The sequence below is a fragment of the Suncus etruscus genome, chromosome 11 (genome assembly GCF_024139225.1).
Source record: "Suncus etruscus isolate mSunEtr1 chromosome 11, mSunEtr1.pri.cur, whole genome shotgun sequence".
Taxonomy (NCBI): Eukaryota; Metazoa; Chordata; class Mammalia; order Eulipotyphla; family Soricidae; genus Suncus; species Suncus etruscus.
The window spans coordinates 87,712,762-87,724,473 of record NC_064858.1 but is presented as its reverse complement, the minus strand read 5'-3'; the positions used below and the strand labels follow the sequence as shown (position 1 = coordinate 87,724,473).

The 11,712-nt window shown below is 37.2% G+C and overlaps 1 non-coding gene across 1 annotated transcript; it reads right to left on the bottom strand.

The window, feature by feature from the left end:
- Window positions 1-11,606: 11,606 nt before the first annotated feature.
- LOC126023546 (U6 spliceosomal RNA) lies at window positions 11,607-11,712 on the bottom strand. The gene has a single exon (XR_007500661.1). It is a non-coding gene; the product is annotated as a U6 spliceosomal RNA (small nuclear RNA).

Below are 11,712 nucleotides of genomic sequence, written 5' to 3'. Positions count from 1 at the left end.
AATCTTCTATGCTGAACTATAAACACCTTTCCTGGTATTCTCAACCTCTCCACCCAGTCAAATCTCTCAAGATAAACTTGGAAGACAACATTCAAATGTCTCTTGAGTCTCAAATGGTCTAATTCTCAGTTTCATCACTTTTTATTTTGTTTATATATCTATTCTACAAAGGTTGTTCATTTATCTGTGATCACTTTAAGATATGTTCCATATCTAGGTCATCTCATAACACCAGGTATGTGGTCTCATGAGAGTATAATAGAGCAAACAACCCCTTTAATCTTAATACCATGTTTTTATGGATGGAACCTAAGGTTGTTTGAGCTTGGGACCAACAGATCACACAGATCTCAAGCACTGAGCTCACAAAGTGAGTATCCTGATCTATACTAAGAAGTTTACTGTTACTTTATTAAATATGGTATATATTATCAATAATCAAAGCATTTTCCATTCTATAGTCAAAGTTTTCTCTCAACATTTACTTTCTCATTATTTTTCCCTATAAAGTACTAGACTTGCCACCTCTGTATAAAATTGAAAGTTAACATGTATTGAGCACTTTCTCTGGGCAAGAGTCATGTACTACCTAATCTTCTAGTGTTCCAAAGAATAGGAAATATCTTAATTTTCAGAGCAATAAAGTTTTTAAGAGATTAAATGAGATTTTAGCGGTCAAAGCCCACCATCATTTTTTCCTTCATATGTCATAACTATACCATCCTCAAACATAATCTGTTTTTGCATCTCAGTTTCCTTTATTTTATTTCTTCATTTAATTACAAGGTAGACACCACCAAGGTCCTCTGAAGATTGGTCAGGCTCTTCTCTATTCCTCTAGGAATTTTGTTAAAATAAAAGATGAATTTGGAAAAGACTGAGTCACCACTATAGAATGAACACCTTGAGCAATTTATTGCACAATTAATCCTTGCAAAATTAAAGTCAAACAGTATTTAAAGATATTCACATAACTCATGTCAGTTTCTCATGTCACAAACTCTATTACCCTGCTGCTCAAACATTCTCCCTCATTAAGTATTCTGGATTTCTCCTGGTACTCCTTTTTGCTTACTACTTGTGCTCTTATCATTGCCAGCCTACTCTGAGGCATATAAACCCTAAAATCTATTAACCGAACAGTATTCATACAAAATTAGCAATCTTTATATATTACTATAATTAACTGTAAGTACATGATATTTATCAATTATAATGTCCAAGAGGTTTTTCTTTCATCTAAATATCCTGCAAGACAAGCCCAACACCAATTATTACTCTTTGACAAGGACTTGCATAGCTTTGATGTTTGGGACTAAAGATGTCTAAGAAGTTCCTGTTGAGTTACCTATGTATTCTGTCTCACCTCCTGATAAGATGACTACTTATGCTCATTTATTTGTTTCCTAAATGTAACTCTTATTTATTTATATATTTATTTATTGAGGGAAGGGAGTATTGGGTCATCCCCGGTTAGTCACAGGGCTTACTCCTGGCTTCATGACTGGAATACACTCCTAGCATTCAGTGCCATACATGGTGCCAAAGAGCAAACAGGAATTAGCTGCTAGCAAGACCAATGCTTTTACCCACTGATTTATCTCGTCATATCCAACAGTTTACTTATTTGGTAGAAAGGAATTATTAAACATTAATACCAACTAGGCCAGAGCAATAGCACAGAAAATAGAGCATTTGCTTTGCTTTAAGCCAAACTGGCACCCCAGCTAGTCACCCAAGACTGCCAGGAGTAATTTCTGAGCACAAAGCCAGAAGTAACCCCTGAGCACTGTCAGGTATTCCCCTCCCCTCCAAGTGGAACCAACTGACACAGATATCTCCATTTGGCAAAAAGCCATGAGAATTCTTGCAGATTAAAATTAACATCTTGGGCCAGGGCGATATTCAAAAGACTGGTGCATATGCTTTGCATGCAGGAACCCCATTCAACTCCTGGTTCTGCATGAAGCCCTGATCATGGGCATGACCACAATAATACAACCAGATGACCCTTTCTGGAACTTGACTTCAGTGTTCCAGTCATTTCCAGCAGCAGCTTTCTGACAATCTGAAACAGGAATGTTTTCTCCACAGATGTTTGGAGTACACTGAGTTCTGTTCGTTATATGAATCTAATTTCCCAGTATTTTTGCTTTACCATATCCTTCTAACAAATTGCCTTTGAAACCAGAGTCAATTTCCTTGTTTACATGCAAATAACCTTCAACTATAATAGTGCCAATCCTATGGACATGCCTCCATCATAAATAACAACAGGCATACTAAATTATATCTTCATCTCTGGAAAGAAAATAAAAACTGAATAAAGCATTTCCATCTGCTTTAGCATTTTTTCCCAACCAAAACTAAGTGTCATGTGAGATTTACCAGCTATTCCCATATGGATTTCACTAAGTATTCCTATTTGTGTTTTGTGTCCGTTGATGCAATATACCCACCAGTTAGTGATCCTCTTGGGAAGGAATTCCTTCCTTCTTTAATTTACACTCTTATAAGTTGCTCATAATTAATTCTGAGTTTGTTTTTCCTTGTCCTTTATTCTAAAAAAATAATGGAGTGTCATAAGAATAAAGCATGAAAATGTGTGCCCTTCCCATTCACGGAGGTTTAAAATCCTTTCACAGAACAGCAAGAGATAAGGAGTAGAAAGTAAGAGGACCTTATTACCTGGAATTGATTTAATTCAGTTAAAATTGCTGATAGCTATTAAGTATCTCCAGGCTGCTGAATATCTTTTCAATCAAGATAACTATTGCCATGTTATGAAGTTCAAAAAGACCTTTCAAGGCTTTCTGCTCTCTGTCTCAGAGATTATAGATTTCACTCGAAACTCATCACAAGTGAAATTTGCATTTGTCTTGGGTGTCATAACCAGAGGCCAGGGCATCTCTAAGACCAGTGGTTATAAAAATGTAACCACAAGAGCACACCTTTGTCTAAGTTAGAGTGTTCGCATTCTGTTTTCTCCCTTTCAGAAAAGTGTAAGAGCTAAGAATTCACTTTATTTGTGCAGTATGATCTGTTTCTCATCTTTTTTCTTCACACCTGGAAAATCTGCTTTAAATTTATATCTCTATAACCACATATGGGAAACTCTTGCAACTTATAGAAGGCAAGAAAACCATACCTAAGGTAATAATATAAATTTTATTTTTACCTACTTGAATATTTATCTGCCTCACTCAGAAAACTTTGGCAGAAATAGATATAAGGGAATTGCAATTTAATAAGGCAATTAATAACAACAAGAGACAATGCGATATGAAATATGATAATATGCATCTTATACCTCTAACATATTTGGCTTAAGCTATAGAATATCAACTATAGTTGTCATTATCTTTATTCCACCAAAGAAACTCATAAAAATAAAGAATGATGGCTTCTATAAAAGAGATAACATTTTCAGCAAACCTACCTGTCACTTCAAATGGTAGATAAAACCTACAATGAGACTGAAATAGAAGCCACCAGACAGAAAAAGGGAATCGGGTGGAAAATCCCATGCCCCTCATTTCGTTAAAAGAATAGATTTAATATTGAATTCTCTCATGTTCATTACAATGAAAATTAAAACACTGGGCCTTCACATGCTAAAAAGGAAGAAGGCAGAAAATTGGGATGGGGTGGGAGTGGAAAGAAAATGTGGAAAGATATATCACAGATATTCCCTGGAACAAAAATGAGACACAGATTCCTAAACTATGCTGATTTCATGCTGCTGTTATTATGTGAACCATTCTAATGAGAGTAGGTTTCACTTATGCCTAATTTTTTAAAGCAGTACTATCCTCTCACTCTATTTTAGAGAAGTGGAATAAAGTCTGAATTAGAATACATTGAGAGACACAGCACATTGTATTTCCTTTATCACCATGTTATTAAAAATTATGTCCATCCTTTTTAGGATAGCAACTATGATAGCCCAAAAAATGAAACAAAAATGTCAGGCTCCTAGCAAAAGATATGATATTTAGTAGAAATTTGAGCTGTATGGCTAAGGGTTATTCCTATTTAAAAAAATGGGGCTGAGTGATAGCACCACCCTAGTGGGTAGGGTGTTTACCTTGCATATGGCAGACCAGAGTTAGATTCCCAGTATCCCATATGGTATCCCAGCCTGTCAGGAGTAATTTCTAGGTGCAAAGCCAAGAGTAAGCCCTAAACATCATGAGGTGTGGCCCCAAAGCAAAATAAGACACTAGAAGCACTAAATTTAAAATAGTTTGATACATTTTATTGAACATATTCTGTTTCTTAGAGAAGTATTTTGTTTGGTTTTTGGGCCACACCCAGTGATTGCTCAGGGATTACTCATGGCTATGCGCTAGAAATTAATCCTGGCTTGGGGTACCATATGAAACACTGGGAATCGAACTGAGGTCTTCCCTGGGTCAGCTGCATGCAAGGCAAATGCCCTACCACTGGCTATTACTCTGGTCCTGTTAGAGAAGTATTTTTATCTCTACTGATTCCTTTCTAATGAGTATTCCTCCTATCTATAGTCATACCATCATCCTTTCTGTACCTTTCTGTATATAGACATATCATGAGCATCTAATAACTTCATTTTTCTTATTATACATAACCTTTATTTTAGAAGTCATAGTTTCATTATTACAGAGATAGTACTACAATATTCTGTCTTATGATTGATACCTATACTAAACAAAATCAATGAGTTGACATTCTTAACTATTTAATATAGTTAAACCAACTAAAAACATCCATTTTAGTGATTTGTATTGTATATTCTTTTCTGTACTTGTCATTTATGCAACATTGATATTAGATAATATTGAAGGTGTTTCTAGATGTGTTTTTAATTAAATGCAAAAATCTATAAAATAACTTTTCAAGTTTAGAGAATCATGTCAACAAAATCATGTAGGCCAGCAGAAAAGAACCCAGGGCTTTGAAGTTGAAGGTCTGGCATCATGTCCACACTGACCCTTCCTAAAATCATGAATAAAATGAGTTACTAATCTTCTCAAAATCTTTATTTTTTATAATTAATATAGATTAAATATGAAATAAATAATCAAAATTCATAGAGTACAGGAAAAATCAAAGCAGATATTGATTAATAAAAGATAAATTAATGAAATGTTCATCTTAATACTTCCCTAGAAAATACAGTTTTTTCAGATGGACCTATATTAAGCTGCACCTCAAAAGAAAATGCCTAAGATACAAAAGCCACCCATAGAATGGAAGAAGCTATTCACTCAATATTCATCAGTTAAGGGGCTAATATCTAAGATATACAAGATACTGATAAAACTAATAAGAAAAAAGTCTAACCCCATCAAAAATGGGGGGAAGAAATGAACAGACAATTTTCAAAGAAGAAAAGCAAATGGCCAAAAGGCACATGAAAAAATGTTCCACATCACTAATCATCAGGGAGATGACTAAAACAACAATGAGGTACCACCTCAAGCCACAGAGACTGGCACACATCACAAAGTACAAGAACAATCAGTGCTGGAAGGTGCTGCTAGTGAGAATGCCATCTAGTCCAGTCTTTATGGAAAACAATATGGAGACACCTCAAAAAACCTGAAAATTGAGCTCCATATGATCCAGCTATACCACTACTAAGAATATAACCTAGGAACTCAAAAACACAATATAACAATTCCTTCCTCACACCTATATTCATTGCAGTGCTATTTACAATAGCTGGAATCTGGAAACAACAAGATGCCCTTCAACAGATGAATGGCTTAAAAAAAAACTGTGATATATATACATAATGTAATATTATGCAGTCTTCAAGAGAGATGAAGTCATGAAATTTTCCTATACATGAATGTACATGGAATCTATTATGCTAAGTGAAATAAGTCAAAGGAACAGACAGAATAGTATTACTCATTTATGGGGTTTAAGAAAAATAAAAGACATTATTGAAATAATTCCCAGAGATGAGGGCTGGAAGGACCAGCTCACCATATGAAGCTCACCACAAAGAGTGGTGAGTGCAATTAGATAAATAAACTGCCCTGAAAACTATCATAACAATTTCAATGTGTGAGGGAAGAAGAAAGCCTGTCTCAAATACAGGTGCGGGGGGGGGGGGAATGGGTGGGAGATGGAGGCATTAGGGAATATTGCATTGGTGAAGGGGAATGTTCTTTTTATGACTGAAACCCAACTACAGTCATGTTTGTAAACACGGTTTTTAAATAAAGATATTAAAAATAGAAAGTACAGGTTTTTTATGAGTAGTGACTCTACAAATGGTGACATTCTTTGTCTTTTCAAACTCTAAAATTGCCATTTTTTTCTAATCTAAACCTAAATCTGATTGGCTCATAGAAACTCTGATATTAAAACATTGGAAATGGCATGGCATTATTGTGTGACCCTTATGGAGCCTGTCACAGGCAATGGAAGGGGTGGTCAAAGCACCTGCCAGTTAAAAGGTCATCCCCAGACATACGTGGTCCTCTGTGGGAGCGACGTCAGAACATTAGATGCCAAATGCTTTACTTGTCAAAGAAAAGAAATTGATGGTGGTGAAGGTTTTTATATTTCTCTGTTGTTTCTGCAAAGAAATAGGAAATATACTGTTTAGATTTTAAAGCAACTAAAATAGAGGCATTTTGTGGCAGATGGGATTTTTATGAGCTGTTTGTCACCATATACCAGTCTTGTTTAAAAGCAATCGTTTTCTGCTTCATTACACTAAGATAGCTCTGTTTAGGGTTGCACTCGGCTGTGAAATGATTTTAAAACTTCTATAAGGAGCAAAGATGGGTTTTTTATGTAATAAAAGATTGTTGACAAAAATATACTAAAACACCAAAAAAAAGTGGTCAAATGCACTATTTTTTGTGTCAGGAAAATAAAGATATGTTGAATCTCCTACTTATGCTTAATCTGCTCATTTATGCCAACAGAGAAAATGACATAATACTTCTCTTACCTTCATCTAAGGGAGATAAGAGTTCCTTTTACAGTTTTACATAGTCTTCATATCATATATCATAGATGGAAAGGAATGAGTGTTTTAGTGAGAAGAAATTTCAGTTTAAAACAAGTAAAAGAAAAGAACAGATTGAGTAAATTATTTTCTTTTTTTTTTAATATAGTGGGGGGAATTCTCCCAAACAGTGTCGAGGAGTCTAGAGTCTAATCCAGGTGATGTAGCAAACCAGATAGAATGGTTTAATGCTCTAATTGGTGAAGCAACTCTGATTAGGCTGAGTTTATCATGAGGTTATGTGGCATTAAGTGCCATATCCTGGTCCTGAAAAGGGAAGTCAACCCCACCTCCACCAACGTTGGCGGATGTCCCGCCCTTAAGGAAGTCATCACTACCTCGGCCCCACCAATAACTCATATTACCTTGGCAGATGTCCCGCTCTTAAGGGAGTCGTCACTGCCCCTTCTCCCTCCCCCTTCTTAGGGTATATAAGAACGAACTTAAACCACTACGTGGTCTTTTGCCTCTGTCTTATTCTGGGCACATTGATCCTGACCTGTCCAGTCAGTAATAAAGCACTTATTGGAGCATTTGCTGGGGCCTCAGCCTCTTCATTTCTCTGGGTCGGGCAGCTAAATTAGGATGTCCGGACCTTTCAGTCCTTGGTACATGAAATGCATGGGTACCTGACTACTATCTACCCCCTCCCAAGAAATAGATTTGGCATGACTTTCCTTTCCTTCAAAAGTAATCTATATATTTTTAATTTATTAATTTATTAAACCACCATGATTTGTAAAGTTATTCATAGTTGATCTTCAGAATACAGTGTTGTAATACAAATCCTACTACCGCTTCTATCAATGTACCCTGGTTTCTTCCAGTACCCAACCTTCCTTCTTAACACATACATTTTTAAGTTTGGTTATTGTAGTTTGGATCTTGTTTTTAGTATTGTTGGTTCTGTGGTTTAGATACATAGGTATACCACACCTTTACGCCATCAATATTTCAAAGGCTCTTGACCCTTGATTGTTAGCTCCCATCTGCTTCTTTTCATTTCTCCTTCACTTTCTTTGCTTCCCTACCTCATTTCTATAATAGGGTACAGAGTGTTCTAGTAACTCCCCTCTGATATCTTGCATTTCTTTGTTTTTTTATTTTATATACCACAAATAAGTGAGATGATCCAGTATTTTTCTTTTTTCTTCTAACTTCACACAACAAGATGTCCTCCAGTTCCAAGTTATAGTGCATGAGTTATCATTCTTTGTTGCTGTATAATATTTTATTATGTGTATATATTTCACAACTCAATTATTCATTCATCATTAGACTGTTTATTTTATAATCTATTGTGCTAAGTGTTGCAGTGTATAGTGATGTGCATATATCCATTTTTACTAAATGTTCTTGAGTCCTGGGCAGAGATACCACGAAACTCAATTGCTAGGTAATACTTTTTCTTACATTTCCAAAAAAACTTCATACTATTTTTCCATAGAGGTTCAACCAGAAAACATTCTCACCAGCAGTGAATGAGAGTTCCTTTCTTTGTACGTTCCTGCCAACTCTAATTGTTCCTAGGGTTGTGTTTGTGTGTGTGTGTGTGTATGCAGTTCTTGGTGGTGTTTTATGCCATCTCACTGTATTATTTTCATATATGATCATATTTTTAAAGTATCAAAATTGGGACCTACCTTGAAGAACCTGTATTTATTATTTTAGATCATGAATCTGTCACATACCTTTACTGCTTTTAATTCTCATTCAACAGGAGTCCAGAGTAGTTAAATTAAATACTACCCAATGGTCCAAGAGATAATACAGATGGTAAGGCATTTACCTTTGCCTGCAGCTGATCCAGGATCATTGCAGGTTTAATTCCCTCCTGGGAGGGATCAGAGTGATCTTGAGTCTGAGAATAGAGCCAAGAGCAATTAATCCCTTAGCACTACTAGAGTATGATGCAAAAACAAAGATTCTACCAGGCATCTTACATAAGCTTAGACAAACCTTTCTAAACCATGCTTCTTCATCTACAAAAATATGATGAATAACACCAACTTTGCATTATAGGTTTTACTATTGTTGTATAGCATATAACAAAAATCCCAGCTTGTGAGTTTGCTAGGTTCAGTAGATCTAAATGAACCCATTGAAACTTAGATGTCTGTGCAAAACTGGTCTGCTTATCTCTGTGGGTCAAGTCTGGTAGGGCTTGGTTTGCTGTTGATTGATTCTAGGATAACCAGTTTCTATACAATGGACATGAGCTTATCTTATTTTTTATTATTATTTTAATTATGACAACAAAGATGCAAAGAAAGAGGACAGGGTAAAGTTACAGTGGAAGCACAATCACCCATAAACAGAATTCTCGGTAGTCCCATCGATGATATCCTAGCCTTGAAGTTTCAGCCAAAGAACATTAAGAAAAACAAAACTGAACCCATGTACAATACAATTACTTTGTCCCTCAAATCCCAGTTGTAGTACATACTATTTCTTAGCAGCACACAATTTAATCTAAAGACATTAGACTTATGTAACTCCTTAAACATTGAGGGCAAAGTACATTTATCTAGTTCCATTCACATGCTTACTAGTTTAAGTTAACCTCAAAAGTTTTAGTGGGTTGTTTTTCTTAAGGATTGGAGTCAAGGGATCATAGTAAAAAACAGTGTTAAAGTGGTATTTGTTTGCATAGGCCCACTAAAATATAAGGGACATGGAAAGAAAAATTTTGGTCTAAATACAAGGAGACCTTCCCCCTGAAGTTTCCTGACACAGGACTGACTCTAGGCTCCAGGCAAACTAGTTTGTCCAATTCTGTAGTGGCAATACACCTCCATTCCTCACATAGTCTCTGTTGTTGGTATCATGCTTCTGTATTAAAGATCCTGGAGTCTGCATATCCCATATTGCAGTCAGGATGGTGCAGAGCATCCTCTCGTTTCACCTCACACTTAAGGGGCAATAGAGAGAACCATGTCCTGTAGAGCAGGTCATTGTTGTTGTCAAGTCTTCTCAGTGTAAACGGAAGTCTCTTTTTAGGAGGTCGATGTCAGACCCTTGGTAGTGTCTTTCCTGGTAGAGGACTGCTTCCAGCTGTTGCTATAAAAGACCTTGGATGTTTCGTAGAGAGCTTGCCTGGTTCCGGCGTGAATGGAGGATGCCCATTCTTCTGAGGCCTGTGCCAGGTCATTATGTCAATGTTCAGGGTGTAAGGTATATTGTACTGAGATTTATTAGATAAGAACTTATCTGTATGTATAGTGTTTTCCCATTTTAATGTGTCTATGCAAACAAGGATCAATGCCATGAAGCGTTATTGGTGCATCTGGAGGCAATAGGAACAAGACCAGCAATTTCCATGACATAGTTCAATCATAGGCATCAAACTGAGGGACAGTTCCACCAACAATCCTTACTGAACAGCTTACAAAGAAAAGACAAGATGAAAAGTGGATAGAAACATCATGGTAGAAGAATATTTAGAGAGTTACAGCAGTTAAAGAAAATACCCATAAAATATTCAAAAGATATATGTGTTCAATATGTGTTCAATTTGTGTCCTTCTAAATAGTTCTGGGATTTGTTAGATCTACTGTATGTTTTTGGTCAGAGATTAGAACTGTGTGTTACTGAAGTTAAGAAGGGTAAATCTGGGGTACTGATGGTTGGGAGGAATATATGTTCGTGCGGGGGTGCTAGCCCCTGCGCGGTTTGCAAAATGTAGACTGGTATGAAATTGCCAGTGACAGCCTGAGTATAGCTGAGCAGCTATCTGCCACCCCCCAGATCAAACTCCACCCCCTAAGCCAACCTCTGGAGACCCTCCCAAGCCCGAAGGACAGGGATTTAAGCCCCACCCTAGGCCAGTATCCGGACCCGGCCTGGGAGTGGGGAAAACCCAGGGTGCCCCATCAGCTCCTCCCAGGAACCCACCTGGAGATCCGGAGGAAAGGGGGAGAGGGGGGTCGGGTGACCCAGGTCCGGGCCCCCCTACCCTAGGCCGGGCCAAGAGGCCCCTGGCACATGCGGAGGTCTGCCAGGTGCCCACCCTGCCGGCTAAAGATCCTACTCCAGGAAGGGGGAAATGAGCTTATCTTTCACTGCATGTCCCCACCCTCTAATCAGCTAGCCTATGCTCATTCTCATGACATGGAAAAAAGTATTAAGAGAGATCAAAGCTAGCCACACAATTCTTTCAAGACATTGATTGTAGCATATTGCTTACTCACTACTGGGTAAAATAAGTTACATAACCTAAAACAGAGTCAAATAGTAAACTACTACATAGAAACATGGAAAAAACAAAGAATTACCCATTATCAATCTAAACACATTTTGAAAACTCTTGTGAACATTTATGAAGTCACTAGAAAAATACTTAGCATCCACTGTATTCTTTTTTTTTTTTTTTTTTTTTTTTTTGGTTTTTGGGCCACACCCGGCGGTGCTCAGGGGTTACTCCTGGCTGTCTGCTCAGAAATAGCTCATGGCAGGCACGGGGGACCATATGGGACACCGGGTTTCGAACCAACCACCTTTGGTCCTGGATCGGCTGCTTGCAAGGCAAACGCCGCTGTGCTATCTCCCCGGGCCCTCATCCACTGTATTCTTGGTGTTAGTCTTCTTTTATTTTTTTAATATGGAACGCCTCATGAATTTGCATGTCATCCATGTGCAGGGGCCATGCTAATCTTCTCTGTATCATTCCAATTTTAGTATATGTGCTGCCAAGCGAGCAC